General features: G+C 36.6%; 1 long non-coding RNA gene across 3 annotated transcripts in view; it reads left to right on the forward strand.

Moving 5' to 3' along the window:
- The window catches only part of LOC105093859 (uncharacterized), a 324,842-nt gene that overhangs the window by 831 nt on the left and 306,278 nt on the right, over window positions 1-17,733 (forward strand). For 2 of the 3 annotated variants that reach the window (XR_010381944.1, XR_004139659.2), the window contains exon 2: window positions 754-893. This is a non-coding gene — a long non-coding RNA (uncharacterized LOC105093859). Of the gene's footprint in view, window positions 1-734; window positions 894-17,733 lie in introns of all 3 variants that reach the window. The other variant, XR_010381945.1, reaches the window with a different exon arrangement.

The following is a 17,733-nucleotide window of genomic DNA, read 5'->3' on the forward strand; positions in this document are numbered from 1 at the left end:
GGATAGTAAATTGACAGGGTCTAAGCATCAGGGTAGAAATAAGTATAGTTTTACCACAAACAGCAGCTTGAATTGGTGTTAAAAGAGCCAAATGTGGAGTTAGAATATTGTTTTTCTAGCCTACTGTGCTGCTTATAAGTTGTCTTTAGCAGACTCTACCCTTTTGGGTCCTCAATTTATGCAGAATCTGGAATCAGTCATTTTGAATTCTGGTTACTCATCAGAGGCCCCCTGGGAGCTTCATAAAGATTTGGGGGGGCCAAACCCAAAAAAATGCTGATTCAGAAGAACTGGTGTGAGGCCCAGAATTTTTATTTTTTAAGATGCTCCCAAGTGATTCTTAATTATCAGCCCAGTTTGGGAACCACTGCTAGATCTATAAACAGTGAACCAGTTCTTAATATTTGTTGATTTTGATTGAGGGGGTGATTGTTTAAGAAAAGGACTTGAGGTTTATTCATTTTCAGAGGTTGCCATTGTTAAGGTATTTAAATGTACTGTCAAATTTTATCTTGTAATGAAATTTCATGCAGTCTTTTTCTAAAGTGAATACTTAAGAGAAAAATACCTTCTATTCATGTACAAATCTGGACTTTTATTTATTGGTTTTATCTTTATTAAGGTAAAATTAGTGGGAGTTACAGACTCTATAGATCATAGGTTTTAGTAACATACAGATGTGTTTGATTGCCGAATCTTTTAAATCTCAATAGTTGTCTGTACTTATTTAACAGAAATTCATCCTTGTTGCAGTAAGCAGAATGAAGACCAAAAGACATTCAGAAAAGAGGACAAAGGAAAGAGAAGTGATAGTGAACAAGCACTAGAAATACAAGACAGCAACAAGATTTGTGGAAAGTTTGGGATAGATGGAATCTATCATTCGATAAATAGTGAGTATTTGTTGGGTGCCAGGCATTGTTCTAGGCTTTGGGGATTTGCCAAGGAATATCTGAATTCCCAAAGGATGTGTGTGTGTGTGTTTCGGGGGTGGAGGTTGTTATATGGTACAAATAAATGAGCGGCATAATTTCAGACAGAAATAAGTTTATGAAGACAAAACAGGATGGTGGTGTGATACTCTGTGTATGTGTGAGTGTGTGTGTGTGTGTGTGTGTGTTTTGAGGGGGATGGTTGTGTTATTGGGTTGTCGGAGGTGACCAGCAGATAATATTTGAGCTGCTCTTGAATATTAAGGAGGTCAGCCATGGAAAACTCTGGAGTCAGAGCATTCCAAGACTAGGAAAATAGCCCTAAGGATGTGAAACAGAGTATTTATTGGATACCATGACTTTGACTAGGTGGAAAAGAGGTTGGTATAATTGGGAACAAGAATGAAAGCTGGTGGGGTCAGACTATGTAGTGACCGTCAGAGTTCCTGGAGGGAGATTAAACTAGGGAGGCAGGCAAGGGCCATACTACATAGGCCTTATAGGCCCTGGTTAGGGGGTTGTAGGGAGTTGAGGGCCATGGTAGGGAGTTGAATTTTATTATAAAGGTAGTGAGAAACTTTCAGAGAGCATTGGGGAGGAGAAACACTGCCCCAATTGAAGGCAGTGATCTATAGAAAAGAAAACTAGTGTAAAGATTAGAAATCTCTTTTGTAGGTGGAACTGACAGGGCTTGCTTATGAGCTATTGCTTTGGCAATCTATTTCTTAAAGTATATTCTCTTCACATATTCTTTTTCATGAATTGACAGCTATGTGGTGATAGGTAAGACTGATAAAGCTTTAATCTCACCCTCTGCCCACGTCTAACTATTAAATTTAAGAACGAGGGAAGCATAAGAAGCATGAGTAAAGCTGAAAAAATTTTTTAACGGTTGCTTAATTAATTTGGAAGCAAGAATTGAAAGAGCCCCCAACATGCATACACACACACATCTTTTCTTTTTATTTAATTAATTAATTAATTAATTAAAAATTTTTTTATTGAAGTCGCACATCTTTTCTTAACTCTGCCTGCTCATTTATATGATCTCTTCATTCTTTGGAAACTAGACTTGTATTTTGTCTTTCATCCTTCTTTCCCTGGCCTTCTTCTTTATGAGGACTTATTTTCTTCTGACTTTTTCTCAAACCTTTCTTCAGAATTCATTTTGTCCATCTCTTTTGATTTGAACCTGGTCAAAAGAGTACAAAAGTACTGACATCCTCAAATGCTCAGAGTTCCCAGCCTACAGTTGCTTGTTTTTTTAAAGTGGGCGGGAAGGTTTCTTTTCCCCAATAGCTCTTGCTCCCTTACTCCTCTACCTGCCTTTTTATTTAGTATAGAACATGGTAAATGATAACAATTTTTCTACTTTTAGAGTAACTTAGTTATATTTAATTATATTTGAAATATTTTAGGTTTATATTGTAGCTTTCCTTTCAGTTTTTAAGAAATGATAGCATATATTTTTCATCCATTATCATGAGTGAACATCAAGTTGTAAGAAAAAATATAGTTGTGAGGTAGAAAAACTGGCTCTAGGCATGGCGAACATATGTATTTTTTTCATCTCACTTATCTAAATTATGTACACCATAGATCTTCTAAAGTAACTCTGCTTCACTCTACTCTGATTTAACTTTGTGTGGTTATCTGAAATCACATTACTTTAGTGTGTGCGCTGTTCAGTTACATATGTTAACTTCCGTAATTTGTAGTGTTCAGGTCAGAGTTCAGGTGTTCACATTGCACTAATAAATTGCAGAGGTTGTGTGGTATAACTTTGTTTCCTAACTGTGTGATTTCATACACCAGTGTGTAAAGATTGGGATGAAGAAGGACTTTAACTGATTCCTTTATCTCTTCCTTGCCAGTGTCTTTTTTTAGGCAATGGGAGGCAAGGGAGAAAGAAATTTAAAATTAGGATCAGGCAGAGTGAGGTTGAGGAGGAAGGAAAAAAAAACGTGTGGCTTTCACAAGTAAATAATGAGAGAAGTTTTTACTATGCTCAGACTGAAGCACTGTCAAAGGCCAGGTATTACCGTTTTTGGAGGTGACTTAATATTATAACACTCCACCACCACCAATTAGATATTAGAGAGGTTTTCTTCTTCTTTAAGTAGTACAATTATTATGAGACTCAAAATAGTTCTGAACTATAAATTAAGTCTAAACACCCTTTACCTCTCTTAATTAACTTTTTCCCCAATTTCATGCTTTTTTGTTTTTCTTTTCCATTTTTTCCCTCAAAGAAGACATCAGCTATCTCCACCTCCTCCGCTTCCCCATCTGTCCTTTTCCTCTTGGCTGAAAGAAAGATTTTTACTTTATATTTATTTTAATTAATGAATTTGAATTGCAAGTGGTGAAACAGTTGATGTTCATCTTCAAGAGGCAGTGAAAGGGAAAATCATCCTCTTTAACTTGGCAGAAAAAAACTGTATGTTCATTGCTGATGCCTGCCTGAAAAATGACTGCGAAAGGGGTAGGGGTAGAGTTCTGTGTCCTTGCAGGGAACAGATGCCATAGCCCAGAATCAAGGGAAGTGAAGATGAGAAAACTCTTCGGAATGAAATTGTACTTTCCTGGGAAATGCCTTTCTCAAGGGATGCTTAGTAAACATTGCTTGATGTTTATGGTACATTGATCTAGGATCAAATTCCCTAGGAACAAAATAGCAGAAATCAATTCAATTGCTTGAACACTCTGATTAATAAAATCCACTACAAGTTTATCATCTTTTCCTTTTCAGTTGGGCAAGGCAAACAATAATTTGTTTTTTTAACCTGCTCCCTTGAGTGTTCATCTTAGAATACATTCTGGGACATTTGACTGACTTGAAGTAAATAGGGACAGTATTACATGTGTTTCTTTGGAGGGGTGCCAAAAACCTTGTCCGACTAGATCCTCTGTTACAGCATTTAGAGAAAGTCTGAGAAATGACAATATAACTTAAAAGTGAAAAGCAGGAGTCAAGGAAGAAGGATAACAGTAGACTGACAGGATACCAGTTCTGCTACTGGCTCTAGCAACCTAGTATGTGACTTTGGGTATATCATTTCACTTCTTGGAATCTCAGCTCCCTTATTTATAAAATGAAAAATTTAATTGAGATGATTTACCACTTGCCTTCCAGCTTTAAAAAAATCTATGAATTTAAAAAATTATAATTACATGAAATTAAGTAATATAATTTTATCCTGTGGGATACTGCAGAGCATCACAAAAGACACTTTTTAAATGTATTTTTTAAAACAACATGTGACGAAAACCCTCAGTAACATGCATACAGTGATATTTGATTTCTCCTTTGTGTTGTCTCTACCTAAAGCAGATTATTTTGACACTTCCTGAATATAAATTGAATAAAATGAGCAAGAGCTCTTTTTTAAAACAATGTTTACCATTATTATTAAATTTCCATAGTAATTTTTGAGGAAACCTTTTTTTTTTTCATTCTAAGCATAAATTATCATGCAAAAAGAGTCCATGTATTGTTGCTATTGGAAAAAGCAAAACATGCTTTGAGTTAACTACGCATTTCAACAGGAACTGCTGTGGTAATTGACATCCAACATCACAGCTCCAGAAATTCCTCTAAGGCAGCAGAGCTTTAGTTTAATTAGGTAATTAGCCCTGGTCAGCCTGTAATGAATGTACAAGCAATTAGCAATGAATTTGGGCTGCTGAAACCTATTTTTCCTCTTTTGTGTTCCTTTGCTTTCATTAACAACTCTAACAACTGAACAATTTATATCTTCACACTAACAATCAACTTTATTATCATCAAATTCTTTGCAAGTGATAAAGCAATGAAACCTGACATTGGTTGCACAACATTAAGTGATTATGTTAAGTAATGCCATTTATTTGCCTAGCTATCCTGCTGTTATATTATGTCAAACAAATAGGGCTTTTAAAAGCAGTGCACACTCCTTGATGTTGATGATTGCTTTATTTGTGAAACCCAAGCAACTAGCAAGAGATGTACCTCAATTTGGAGTTCTTTCTCAGTGGCTTTCAGCAAACCTGAATGAAAGAAAACAGTTCCATAAATCCACCAAAAGCAAGACCTTCAAAAAATGACCTTTTTCTTTATCTTTTTCTTCTTTTTTCTTTTTCTTTTTTATCTTATGTTCGGAGGGGCTTGAGATAGAATTCAGTAAATGAAAGCCCTCACTTGGCCATCTTTTCCTGTTTGGGGAGTTTTTAGTCTCATGGATGACAGAAGGAATCATTACAGTTTTCCTCACATTCCTCTGATATAAGTCTTTCCCATCCATCTGCTATTTGGGGGAAATGGCAGAAAGGAAAAGAAAGAAGAGAGGGGAGAACAAAGGAAGAGAGCTTTCAGATGTGGGAGAACAGAAAGAAAGACGTGAAGGTCATTTTCCTAAGACTTAATATTACTAAGTGTTAATGTCAAGGAGACATTGGTGTTGCTCTGGATTCTGGGCATGTAAACTGAAACACTTCATTATATTTCAAGCAGAAATAGATTTTGAAAAATGGACATTTTTAAGTTTCTGTGAGCAGATTATAATTACAAAGGGATATCATTTGCCATATCGGAAAACAGTCTGATTCCATTAGAAATTTATAGAGTCCTTAATATACAGAGAGTTCTTATAAAAATGCTTTTCTGCTTATTAATAATCTAATAAGATTTGGGGGAATTAAACCCAATGTTAGAAAACTAGTTTAGCTAGTTAATAGCAGTTTGGGAATTAATTGAAGAAATATATGGCTTACTATTTAAGCAAAATTAAAAATGTATAAACAGAATGTTTTTTCTGATTGGAATATGAACATTGGCTTGTAATTTCTTATCTTGAGGCTTCCTGGAAATATTTCTTTTTCCCCAGCAATAACCAGCAATTAGAGTTTCAGAAATGCCAGTTTTAATCAAAACTCTCATTTCCAAAATAGAAAAACTTTCATGAACTATATAAAGCCTCTTTGTTTTATTCAATTTACTGTTTTGAAAAATAATTTAAATAATTCAGAGCCAGAATTAAGATGTTTCAAAAATGCATAGAAAATACTGCAAATCCTTCCAAGTTATGATCATTTTTACTCTTACCATGGGTACAGTAATTTCACTGGCATTAATGTTGGATGGAATAATGGAAGAGGTCTGAGTGATGTCGAGCTTGCTTTTCCTCCATCGTTGTCTGGCATTGTTGCCAATCCCTGATTGGCAGTTTCAGGCCTACAGGATAGCTTCCTGGACTTTCTAGCAAAACTCAGTGTGTACTACAATGGATGGCCCTGCTTATGAAGTTCATAGCCTCTCATAAGTAGATGTTCAGGCTGATTTTCAGTTTAAAATGCTTTCTAAAGATTAAAATAATGCTCTATTAAAAAGAACTTTTTTAAAACATAGGAGAGATGTGGAGATCTGATGGCTAGCATGCTGAATCTGGTTTCAGGATATTGTCATAAATACGTTAGTAGCTTCCACCCTGAGTGTCCATGTAGCTGTAAGATTTCAGTGATTCAGACTGAGTTTTTGTCTGGTGTACTTTTTTTTTTTCTAATGGAATTACTGTATCATGGCACTCGGACCAAGACCAAACCTCTAAGTATAGGTTCTATTTATTTTTCTTGCGCCATCCAATGCCACTTGTCTCTTCATTTCCTGATTTCTTCCTAAAGTGAGGAAGCCAGAATACGTCACACATCACAGCTAGATTTAGACAACAGGCATCTCCTTTGTAGGAATCTTTGCAGAGCCTGATTTACCTATGTCCATTTCACTGCTCACTATGTCATGGACTCCTTAACTAGTTACCGATGTTATACCTTCTAGTGGTTAATCCAGCCTGTTTTCAAAAGTCCATTTGAACATCAAAGTAAAATAGAATATTCTTTCTTGTTTGTTTCATCAGTTCTTGCTCTCAGGCTCTATAGTTCAACATACTGCATTGATCTCACTTTTTTTTTTTTTAGGTTCCTTGTCTCAAAGTGGAATAAATAGTTTCTCTTTTTTAGTTTTGACTTAACACATATATAAACAGTTGTCTTCCTATTATACTTGACTGACAAATTTCACACTAGTCCCTTTCAGCAAGGGCACTAATTTTTCAGCACTGATTTTTCCAATTTAGTATTAGGTTTTAACCTTTATTCTCTCAGCTCAGATTTTCCCACAAGTTTTCACATAAAGATAGTGTTTTATTATTGATAATAGTAAAATAGTGCATTAATACTGATGGCTATGTAAGTGTTCACCTTTTAATAATCTGCTTTAGCCTCTTCTCTTCTCAGGATACAGGAATCTATGAAAATGATCCCAATCTTGCTTTCAAATATTGAGTTTGCTTGTTTCCCTTAAGGTTGTTGTTGTTGTTTTAACAATACCAGACAGATATATGCTTTTCCAGTTCAAGTAGATATGCATGATTTCACAGAGTGGTAATTACAGAAAAGGTAAAAGACTGAATAGAAGTTTAAATTGTTCCAGGGAAACAGTAACTAGGAAAATTTTTTTAATGATTTTAAATTTCTGTTATCTTTATTAAATTACCTAGTCTTCATTGTTAGCTACCCTGGCCCTTATTTGTTCAAGCACACATGTAAACTACCATCAACAAAAAAAGGTGAATAGAAGTCAAGGACTGGGGGGAGAGTATACCTCAAGTGGTAGAGTGTGTGCTTAGCATGCATGAGGTCCTGGGTTCAATCCCCAGTACCCCCTCTAGAAATAAATAAATAAATAGATAAGTAAATAATACAAAATACCCCTCCAATTTTTTAAAAAAATAAAATAAAAATTAAAAAAAGAAATCAAAAAGTAAATATGAAAACTGCTGATCTAAACTGAGTTAACCTATCTTGACCATGTCCAGAACAGTCAGAATCATGCTATACTGTTCTTCTTGGATTATCCTTCTCTAAACATACACAGTGTGTATTATAGAAATTATCTGATGGTGTCAGCAGTCATGAAATAATATAGACCAGAATAAGTAGTCTCTTATTATCTTGAAGCTCTATAGATTTTGCAACAATTCCTTAAATGATATTACTGACATAAAGTACTTTACTTAATAAATTGTTAACCAAAGAAACTTTCTACCAGAATTTTAGAAGACAACAGTAAATGGATATATTTGTTTTAAAATTCTGTGAAAATGAGCCTGCACAATTTAGTTTCTTGAAACACAGCTTTGAGCTACATGTCTTACTGGGGTTGATGAATATGATCACTAAACCTGTAAGAGGTAAAGTGGCAGAAGCTCCCAGAGCTCAGGCAGGATGTAGGGGTCCAAGATGGTACCACCTGGGCCATTTCCTCACCATTAGGGACAGGGATGGGAAAGGAAATTCATGTATTGGATTATACATTTCTTGAGGACAAAAGACTGTATCTAATTAATGTATTTTTAGCAGAACCCAGGATGATATCATGAATATTTTAACATGTTAGTGACTAAGGGGCTTATTCCTTTTGCATTCTTTCAAGGAGGCATGTTCTGGAATATACTCCTAGAAGAGATGGTAACTGTGGAATATTCTGGGGAAGTGAGGACAGCACTGAAGGGAGAAAGAAAATCTGGTACAGAGATGTGGATTTACTGTGTAATTTGCCCAAGTGATGGAAGAATGGATTCTGAATTGCTTTCTTCCTTTCTCTGTTAAAAAAGGGTTGGGGGAAATAAAACAGTCTGATGGCACTGTCACTCCTTTCCTTTCCTTTCCCTGGTAAGGGGTGAACCTCGGGAAGCACATCTGACCCTGGCTGCAGACATTGACTAAGAAGAGAGCACCATCTGTGTCACTGTCTGGGGTCGAGCTTTCCCCGAAGGCTAAAAAGGGTCCTAGGAGGAGATTGTCTCTGCCTCACATCTTCTGCTGGTCCTTTGGGTTCCACAGGAAAGCTGGGCACTTTCCTGGGCCCTCTGTTGATTAGGTCAGTTGGTCTGGGAAGGCTGCTCCGGGATGGCTAGCAGTGGATGCTGGGGGATTTAAGCCCAGTCATGACAACTTTGATTTCCTGAGACTTCGGAACTAGAAGGAATTATCTACTTAGTCCTTACTCCTTACCTTTAAAAGAGAGTTCAGTGAAGTCCCAGAAAGTATCACTATGGAAATGAGCACATTAATCACTGTGGAGACCTGGGAAACTCTCAGGTTTCAGTTATCACACATCTTCAGAGCTGGGTGTGATTTGGGAAGACGTCATCCTGGGACTGTATTTGGGACAAGAAAGTAGTTTGGGGGAAAACTGTGCCTAACAACTCTCCTTTAGTGTCCAGCAGATGAACTTGGTTCTGCTGTAACTGTGGTCTGTTCCCGCCACCCCACCCCCCTTCCACATTCCCTCTACTCAGTGCTCTCATTATACACACACACACCCAGAAATGCTCATTTTATCTCACTCTTGGCTCAATATTTGGCACATTTCTTCTGGAAACCCTCTTCTTATTTTGGTTTTGGTGCTGCCATTCTATGCTGACCTTGAGTCTTTGCTCCTGAATCCACTTTGTGCTTCCTCTCCTCTGCTCAGCCCTTAAATCGTGCTGTTTGGTCCGGGGTTCTTGCCCTCTCCTGGGGGAATGTCAGTCATTCTTTACCTCTTTCTCCTTAGCCTAATGTGTTTAATCTGTTTTCTTCCTCTTATCACATTTCAATGTTCCCCAAATTTTTAATTCTTATGCATGGACCCCCCTGATTTTTGAAATGGATATAATTTCATGAATCCTTATGAGAATATAATTTGCTAAGTCATTCCTCCAGTTTTTATTAAATAACTGTTTTGTGAAAGTACTGTACTACGCTCTGTGGGGAAAGAGTAGGGGACAGACATCTCTTCTGGTGGGGAGATTGTAATCTACTCTGAGACAGGACACACAGGGGCTAGAATGAGAACAGAAACAGGTTATGGGGATTTGTATAGCATATATACATATTAATAAAGACAAGTAAGGGATCACAAAAATACATGGAAGTCAGCTCTAGGCAAGATGTGTTAGAGAAAGCTTTTCTAAGGCTTGACAGCTTGACCTCCACGAAAGAACTGGAAACAGCTTGATAGAAAGGAGAAAGCAGAGGACTCCAGTGGAAAAACGTTATGCAGAGGCTTAGCCTGTATTCTCCCACTTGTGCTCTTACAGAAGAGTCACACGTTTTTCTGTTTGGCCTTGTGTGCGTTCTGTCTCACAGAGGCATAAGAGTCTGGCTTACTTAATGGAATTCTCTCCAACCTCCTGGTAATTCCTGCCTGAACTTTCCCACCAGAGTGTCTCCTCTTTTATGGCCTCCCCCCTGATACAGTCAGCAGTGTGTGCTCTCTCCCACGCAGACATTTGTTCTCCTGCTTGGGGAAGCCCACAGCTACACACAGCAGCTGAAAGCCAGGGACAGGCTACAAATCTCTAGTTGACATTTTATTTTTAAGCAGGCAAAATGAACTTTAGGTAATGGTGCAGTTTTCTTGCTCTAAAGCTAAAATATAGCGAATTTGATGCCTAAATGAACAGGAGGTAGTGAAAATGAAATTTCCATTTAACCATAGTCCTTAGTATGACTTAATTTATCATAAAGAATGTAAGAAGCCTGGTGGATGCAGCTATTTTTAGCTTGGCCCTTTGGCATCTGGCTTCTAATTATTTAATGCAAAAAGTACGCTTCACACTGCAGTGTTTACGTTGTCCGTGAAGAAAAATCTTTTTGGTATTTCTTACTGGTAATGAAATTTTCATTTTAGCAGGTGACTATTTTAGTGTGTTAAAATTGTGTTGGTATAGCAAGAAATACTTTGGTGGAGATACTAGATTTACATAGCACCAATCTTTTTCATTCTTCTGGATGAAAGATTTGGGACTCTGTTAAGATTTCACTTGGGGTGGGGGAGAGGTTAAAGGGGAATCATTTCACACAATGAAGGTGTTGAAAAAGATGCTCAGAGTGCAAATAAGAGTGCCTGGTAGACTTTTTAAAGTTACTGACTTTGCTCTTACCAAGTTGTTTTGAAATAGAGAGGTGGTCCTTGTGTATAGCAGATGCCTGGGGATCAGAGGAAAGATGAAGTAATGAAGTATTTGTCAGAAACAGTAAGTAATAGAGAATTTTTTTTTTTTTTACAATTGTGATTCATAGCCTGGTAGTTCACACTGTCTGGTAGTTCATCAAGGCCTTTACTTAGAGATTTTGTTCTTTAACTTGCTTAGATAATCTCAATGACAACAGACTTTCTCATTTACATGCTTCATTTACCTGGTATTGTTGGAGAATAGAGTTCTCCTCACAAGAAAATTTGTTAGAAAATCCATTAAAAACAAGAAAATCTATTAGTTCTGAGTTACCAGAAACTCAGAACTTTTCACCATTGACTTGATCATTCATTCATTCAATGAAATGTGTATTAATCATCTGCTTCATGCATTAGATACTCTCTATGGGTGAGTGACATAATAGAGACAAGACAGGCAAGAATACTGTTTGCATGGAACTTATTCTAAAAGGGGGAATAAATGATGGAAAGGAAACGAAGGAGCATGGTAATTCCAAAATGCCCTGAGTACAGGGATAAAAATAACATAGAGAATGTAACTGAATGACTATTTCAGTCTGGAAACAGAAGTCCTCTTGGTGAATTTTAGTTGGACCTGGAAGATAAGAAGGAGCCAGGCATTTTAAGATCTGGGTAAACATTCTGGGTAGAGGTTCTAAGGCATGAATAAGCTTGGTAGCTTGAATAAACTGACTTTGGTGCATTCTAATTTTTTAGTGTATACAAAAGATAATTTTTATTAATAATTCATATCTCCTATCCTTTAGATGCTCTGTCTTCTCCTGGTGCTATTCTTTTTCTGTTGACTGTTTCAGTGGGTCATCCTCAGAGAACCCTCCATCTATTTTTTGATAGTATAGCCTAGGAAGAACCAAAGCAGATAGACAAATTTGTTGTTATCAGTAAACTCAACTTATACGCATAAGGCAAGTAGGAATGGGGCAGCAATCAGGAGGCTGAGGGCTCTTAGAGTATTGACTGTATGGATCCCATTTCTTTCTCTTTGCCTGGATTTTAAAGTTCAGTACCCAGTTGTAGATTCAGATGCTTAGCGTTCACATCTTCCAACTCTTCTCTCCTCTGTCTCCTCATGCCAGTTCCTTTAACCAGGACTGTTCTTTGCTAGTTTTTAGACAAAGTGAACTAGTTCTGAATCTTTGTACCAGCTAACAGTTAAGATGAGTAGACCTGTGCAAACTGTTTCTGTTTCATTACATCATGCACTTGACTAGACATAGACTCTCTTCCAGATTTTTTTTTCTCCTCTGTTCTGTTAAAGGGGGTTGTTACTATGAAAAAATTTTGAAAGGTCCTGGATAACTTGAGGAATGTCACATTTTAATCCATAGAAAGTGAGCAAATTTATTCCAAAATTCACTGGCATTTTCCAGTGAATATTAGGGGATGAAAGTTATTCAAAACTTTGTCCAAGACCTTTGGTATATGGTAAACATTTAGGCATTGCCTGCAGCTAAGTTTTCTTTAATATTTTGGAAAAGCAATCACAATTCTTCTGCTTGGTTCAGATGCTAATGTATAATCCAGTTGTAATGCTCATACCCCTGGACCTGACTCTTTTGATGGTGCTACTAGAGTATTGGACAGTTGATAAAAGAACATATCTATTAAGGAGGTGTGTATAAGTGAGTCAATGAAGATAAGTGATCTTTTATTGTGAAAGTAGTATCTAGTCACTATTTCACAACTGAAAATCCCCCTCTCTTCCACACCCACTAGTCAAGCTTCTCTTCTATTTAATATTCCTCAAAAAATAATTCAGCTTTCTGGGGGCCTTGGGACTTCCCCGGTGCCACAGGTTGTGATGTGTTTTTTCACACCTCTAGGCTGGGGAAACCCCACACTGGGCAAAGAGCCAATTTTAGACCAAGCAACTCATTAAGAAGATTCAGAATCTAAGGAACCATAGAGAGACAATTATAGGAAGGAGATAAATACAGGGAAATAATAACCTAATGCTGGTGCTCTGATCAAGTTAACAGTTATCTTATTATCTTAGAAAGAGTCATGGGTATCAGTGAATGAGATAGTGTGGAAATTGGGAAAAGATACTAGTTCACAAATGTAGAAAGGAATTTGGGAGTAGCAATCTTTGGGAGATGATGAGGTCATCTATTTTAAATGACCCAAAGAGATGGAATAGGAGCTGTGAGAGAAAATCAGTCTCAGAATTCATTGTCACACCACTTGGGAACAAAACCCAACTTTAACTGTGGAAAGGGCTCTGGGAAATCATCTGGTTTAATCTCTGGCTGTAGCTGCAGGAATGTCTCTCAGGAGCTCCCTGACTGATGGCCACCCAACTTCCACCCAGCTCTTGTGGTACTGGAGTGCCCAGTTGTTGGCCATATGTGGGTGAGGCCATTGACCCTTGGATGAAAAGTGCAGTTGGTAAGAAAATTCTTCATGTCAAGATGAAACCGTATTTCTCTAATCTGTAGCCAGAGTTCTTCCTTTAACATACAACATGTTTTCTCTCCTTTTCCCATGACCCATTCCAAAAATATTTGAAGACAATTAACTATCCTGTAACTTCTGTTTTCTCTTCTGCATACTAAGCATATTAGATACTTCAGCTCTCCTCATGTTTCTCTCACTGTTCTTGTCACCTTTTTCTGGACTGATTTATTTTGTGGAGGTCCTTCATTAAACCCAGGGCTGGGAATGGAGCATCATCCTCTGGGAAGGGTCACCCCAGATTTAGACTGTTTACCTTTTTATGGTGCAGAATGTGGTCTATCTTGACAAATGTTCCTTGTGAGCTTGGGAAGAATGTGTATTTTTCTAATGTTAGATGAATTTTATAGATGTCTCTTACATCCAGTTGATTGGTGGTGTTGTTGAGTTCAACTTTTTTTTTCTGCCTGCTGGATCTGTCCATTTCTGATAGAAGGGTGTTGAAGTTTTCATCTATGATAGTGGATTTATCTGTTTCTCCTTGCAGTTCTATCAGTTCTTGCTTCAGGCAATTTGATGTTCTCTTGTTAGGTCTTTACATGTTAAAGATTGTTATGTCTTCTTGGAGAATTGATCTCTTTCATCATACTAATGCCCTTCTTTACCCCTGCTTACTTTCCTTGCTTTGAAGTCTGCTCTGCCTGAAATTAATATAGCTACTCCTCCTTTCTTTTGATTAGTGTTAGCCTGGTATATTTTTCTCCATCCATTAACTTTTAATCTATATGTGTCTTTAAGGTGGGTTTCTTTTTAACAACATTTAATTAGTCTTGTTTTTGACTAACAATCTCTATCTTTTAATTGGTGCATTTAGACCACTAGCATTGTTATTTGTTCCTATTTTTGTTTCCACTCTTTTTCTGCCTTTTGTGGTTTTAATTGGGCATTTTTTATATGACTCCATTTTATCTCCTTTCTTAGCGTATCAGTTATACTCTTTTTTAGTGATTGCCCTAGAGTTGGCAATATACATTCACATCTAAAACAAGTCCATTTTCAAACAACAATATAACATTTCATGGATATAATAACAAATTCAATCTATTTTTCCCTTCCCATTCCTCATATCATTGTTGTCATTTCACTTATATATAGGGACACATAAGCATATATATATGTCCACTTAAGATATACATAAGCATACATAATCAAATAGATTGTTGCTGTTATTATTCTGAACAAACTATTACCTGTTGGATTAATTAAGAATAAGAAAAATAAAATTCTTTTTTTTATAATAATTTAACATTTTTTTGATTTATAATCATTTTACAATGTTGTGTCAAATTCCAGTGTAGAGCACAATTTTTCAGTTATACATGAACATATATATATTCATTGTCACATTTTTTTCTCTGTGCACTACTGTAAGATCTTGTGTATATCTCCCTGTGCTATACAGTATAGTCTTGTTTATCTATTCTACAATTTTGAAATCCCATCTGTCCCTTCCCACCCTCCGCCCCTTTGGCAACCACAAGTTTGTATTCTGTCTATGAGTCTGTTTCTGTTTTGTATTTATGCTTTGTTTGTTTGTTTTTGTTTTGTTTTTTCTTTTTTAGATTCCACATATGAGCGATCTCATATGGTATTTTTCCTTTTCTTTCTGGCTTACTTCACTTAGAATGACATTCTCCAGGAGCATCCATGTTGCTGCAAATGGCGTTATGTTGTTGGTTTTTATGGCTGAGTAGTATTCCATTGTATAAGTATACCACATCTTCTTTATCCAGTCATCCGTTGATGGACATTTAGGCTGTCTCCATGTCTTGGCTATTGTAAAGAGTGCTGCTATGAACATTGGGGTGCAGGTGTCATCCTGAAGTAGAGTTCCTTCTGGATATATGCCCAGGAGCGGGATTCCTGGGTCATACGGTAAGTTAGTCTTTTGAGGAATCTCCATATTGTTTTCCACAGTGACTGCACCAAACTGCATTCCCACCAGCAGTGTAGGAGGGTTCCCCTTTCTCCACAGCCTCTCCAGCATTTGTCGTTTGTGGATTTTTGAATGATGACCATTCTGACTGGTGTGAGGTGATACCTCATTGTAGTTTTGATTTGCATTTCTCTGATAATTAGTGATATTGAGCATTTTTTCATGTGCCTGTTAATCATTTGTATTTCTTCCTTGGAGAATTGCTTGTTTAGGTCTTTTGCCCATTTTTGGATTGGGTTGTTTGGTTGTTTCTTATTAAGTCGTATGAGCTGCTTATATATTCTGGAGATCGAGCCTTTGTCGGTTTCATTTGCAAAAATTTTCTCCCATTCCGTAAGTTGTCTTTTTGTTTTACTTATGGTTTCCTTTGCTGTGCAGAAGCTTGTAAGTTTAATTAGGTCCCATTTGTTTATTCTTGCTTTAATTTCTATTGCTTGAGTAGACTGTTCTAGGAGAACATTTTTGAGATGTATGTCAGATAATGTTTTGCCTATATTTTCTTCAAGGAGGTTTATTGTATCTTGTATTATGTTTAAGTCTTTGATCCATTTTGAGTTGATTTTTGTGTATGGTGTAAGGGAGTGTTCTAGCTTCATTGTTTCACATGCTGCTGTCCAGTTTTCCCAACACCATTTGCTGAAGAGACTGTCTTTATTCCATCGTATATTCTTGCCTCCTTTGTCGAAGATTAGTTGTGGGTTCATTTCTGGGCTCTCTATTCTGTTCCATTGATCTATATGTCTGTTTTTGTACCAATACCATGCTGTTTCGATGACTGAAGACTGGGAGAGTTATTCCTCCAGCCTCTTTCTTTCTCTTCAGTAATGCTTTGGCAATTCTAGGTCTTTGATGGTTCCATATAAATTTTATTATGATTTGTTCTAGTTCTGTGAAATATGTCCTGGGTAATTGGATAGGGATTGCATTAAATCTGTAGATTGCCTTGGGCAGTGTGACCATTTTAACAATATTGATTCTTCCAATCCAAGAGCATGGGATATCTTTCCATTTTTAAAAATCTTCTTTAATTTCCTTCATCAATGGTTTATAGTTTTCTGTGTATAATTCTTTCACCTCCTTGGTTAGATTTATTCGTAGGTATTTTATTACTTTGGGTGCTATTTTAAAGGGGATTGTTTCTTTACTTTCTTTTTCTGTTGATTCATCGTTAGTGTAAAGAAATGCCACTGATTTTTGAACGTTAATCTTGTAACCTGCTACCTTGCTGAATTCTTCAATCAGTTCTAGTAGTTTTTGTGTGGACCTTTTAGGGTCTTCTATGTATATTAACATGTCATTGGCATATAGTGACACTTTTACCTCTTCTTTTCCAATTTGGATCCCTTTTATTTCTCTCTCTTGCCCAATTGCTGTGGCTAGGACTTCCAAGACTATATTGAATATGAGTGGTGATAGTGGGTATCCTTGTCTTGTCCCAGACTTTAGTGGGAAGCTTTTGAGTTTTTCACCATTGAGTACTATGCTGGCTGTAGGTTTGTCATATATAGCTTTTATTATGTTGAGATATGTTCCCTCTATACCCACTTTGGTGAGAGTTTTTATCATAAATGGGTGTTGAATTTTATCAAACACTTTTTCTGCATCTATTGAGATGATCGTGTGGTTTTTGTCCTTTCTCTTGTTGATGTGATGTATTACATTGATTGATCTGTGTATGTTGAACCACCCTTGTGTCCCTGGGATGAACCCCACTTGGTCATGATGTGTAATCTTTTTTATGTGTTGTTGGATTCTATTTGCTAATATTTTGGTGAGGATTTTGACATCTATGTTCATCAGTGATATTGGCGTATAATTCTCTTTTTTGGTAGTATCTTTGCCTGATTTTGGTATTAGGGTGATGGTGGCTTCATAGAATGAGTTTGGGAGTATTCCCTCCTTTTCAATCATCTGGAAGAGTTTGAGAAGAACTGGTATGAGTTCTTCTTTGTATGTTTGGTAGAATTCCCCCAGTGAAGCTGTCTGGTCCTGGACTTTTATTTGTAGGGAGGTGCTTTTATTGCTATTTCGATTTCATTTGTAGTGATCAGTTTGTTCAAGTGGTCAGTTTCTTCTTGGTTCAGTCTTGGTGGACTGTATGTTTCCAGAAACTTGTCCATCTCCTCTAGGTTATCCAGTTTGGTTCCATATAGTTTTTCATAATATTCTCTTATGATATGCTGTATTTCTATTTTATTTGTTGTAATTTCTCCATTTTCCTTTCTTATTTTGCTGATTTGTGCTCTCTCTTTTTACTTCTGGTGAGTTTGGCCAGAGGTTTGTCGATTTTATTTACTTTTTCAAAAAAACCAGCTTCTGGTTTGATTGATTTTTCTATGTTTTTTTTTTTTAATCTCTATTTTATTTATTTC

This window comes from Camelus dromedarius, chromosome 8 (genome assembly GCF_036321535.1).
Source record: "Camelus dromedarius isolate mCamDro1 chromosome 8, mCamDro1.pat, whole genome shotgun sequence".
NCBI lineage: Eukaryota > Metazoa > Chordata > Mammalia > Artiodactyla > Camelidae > Camelus > Camelus dromedarius.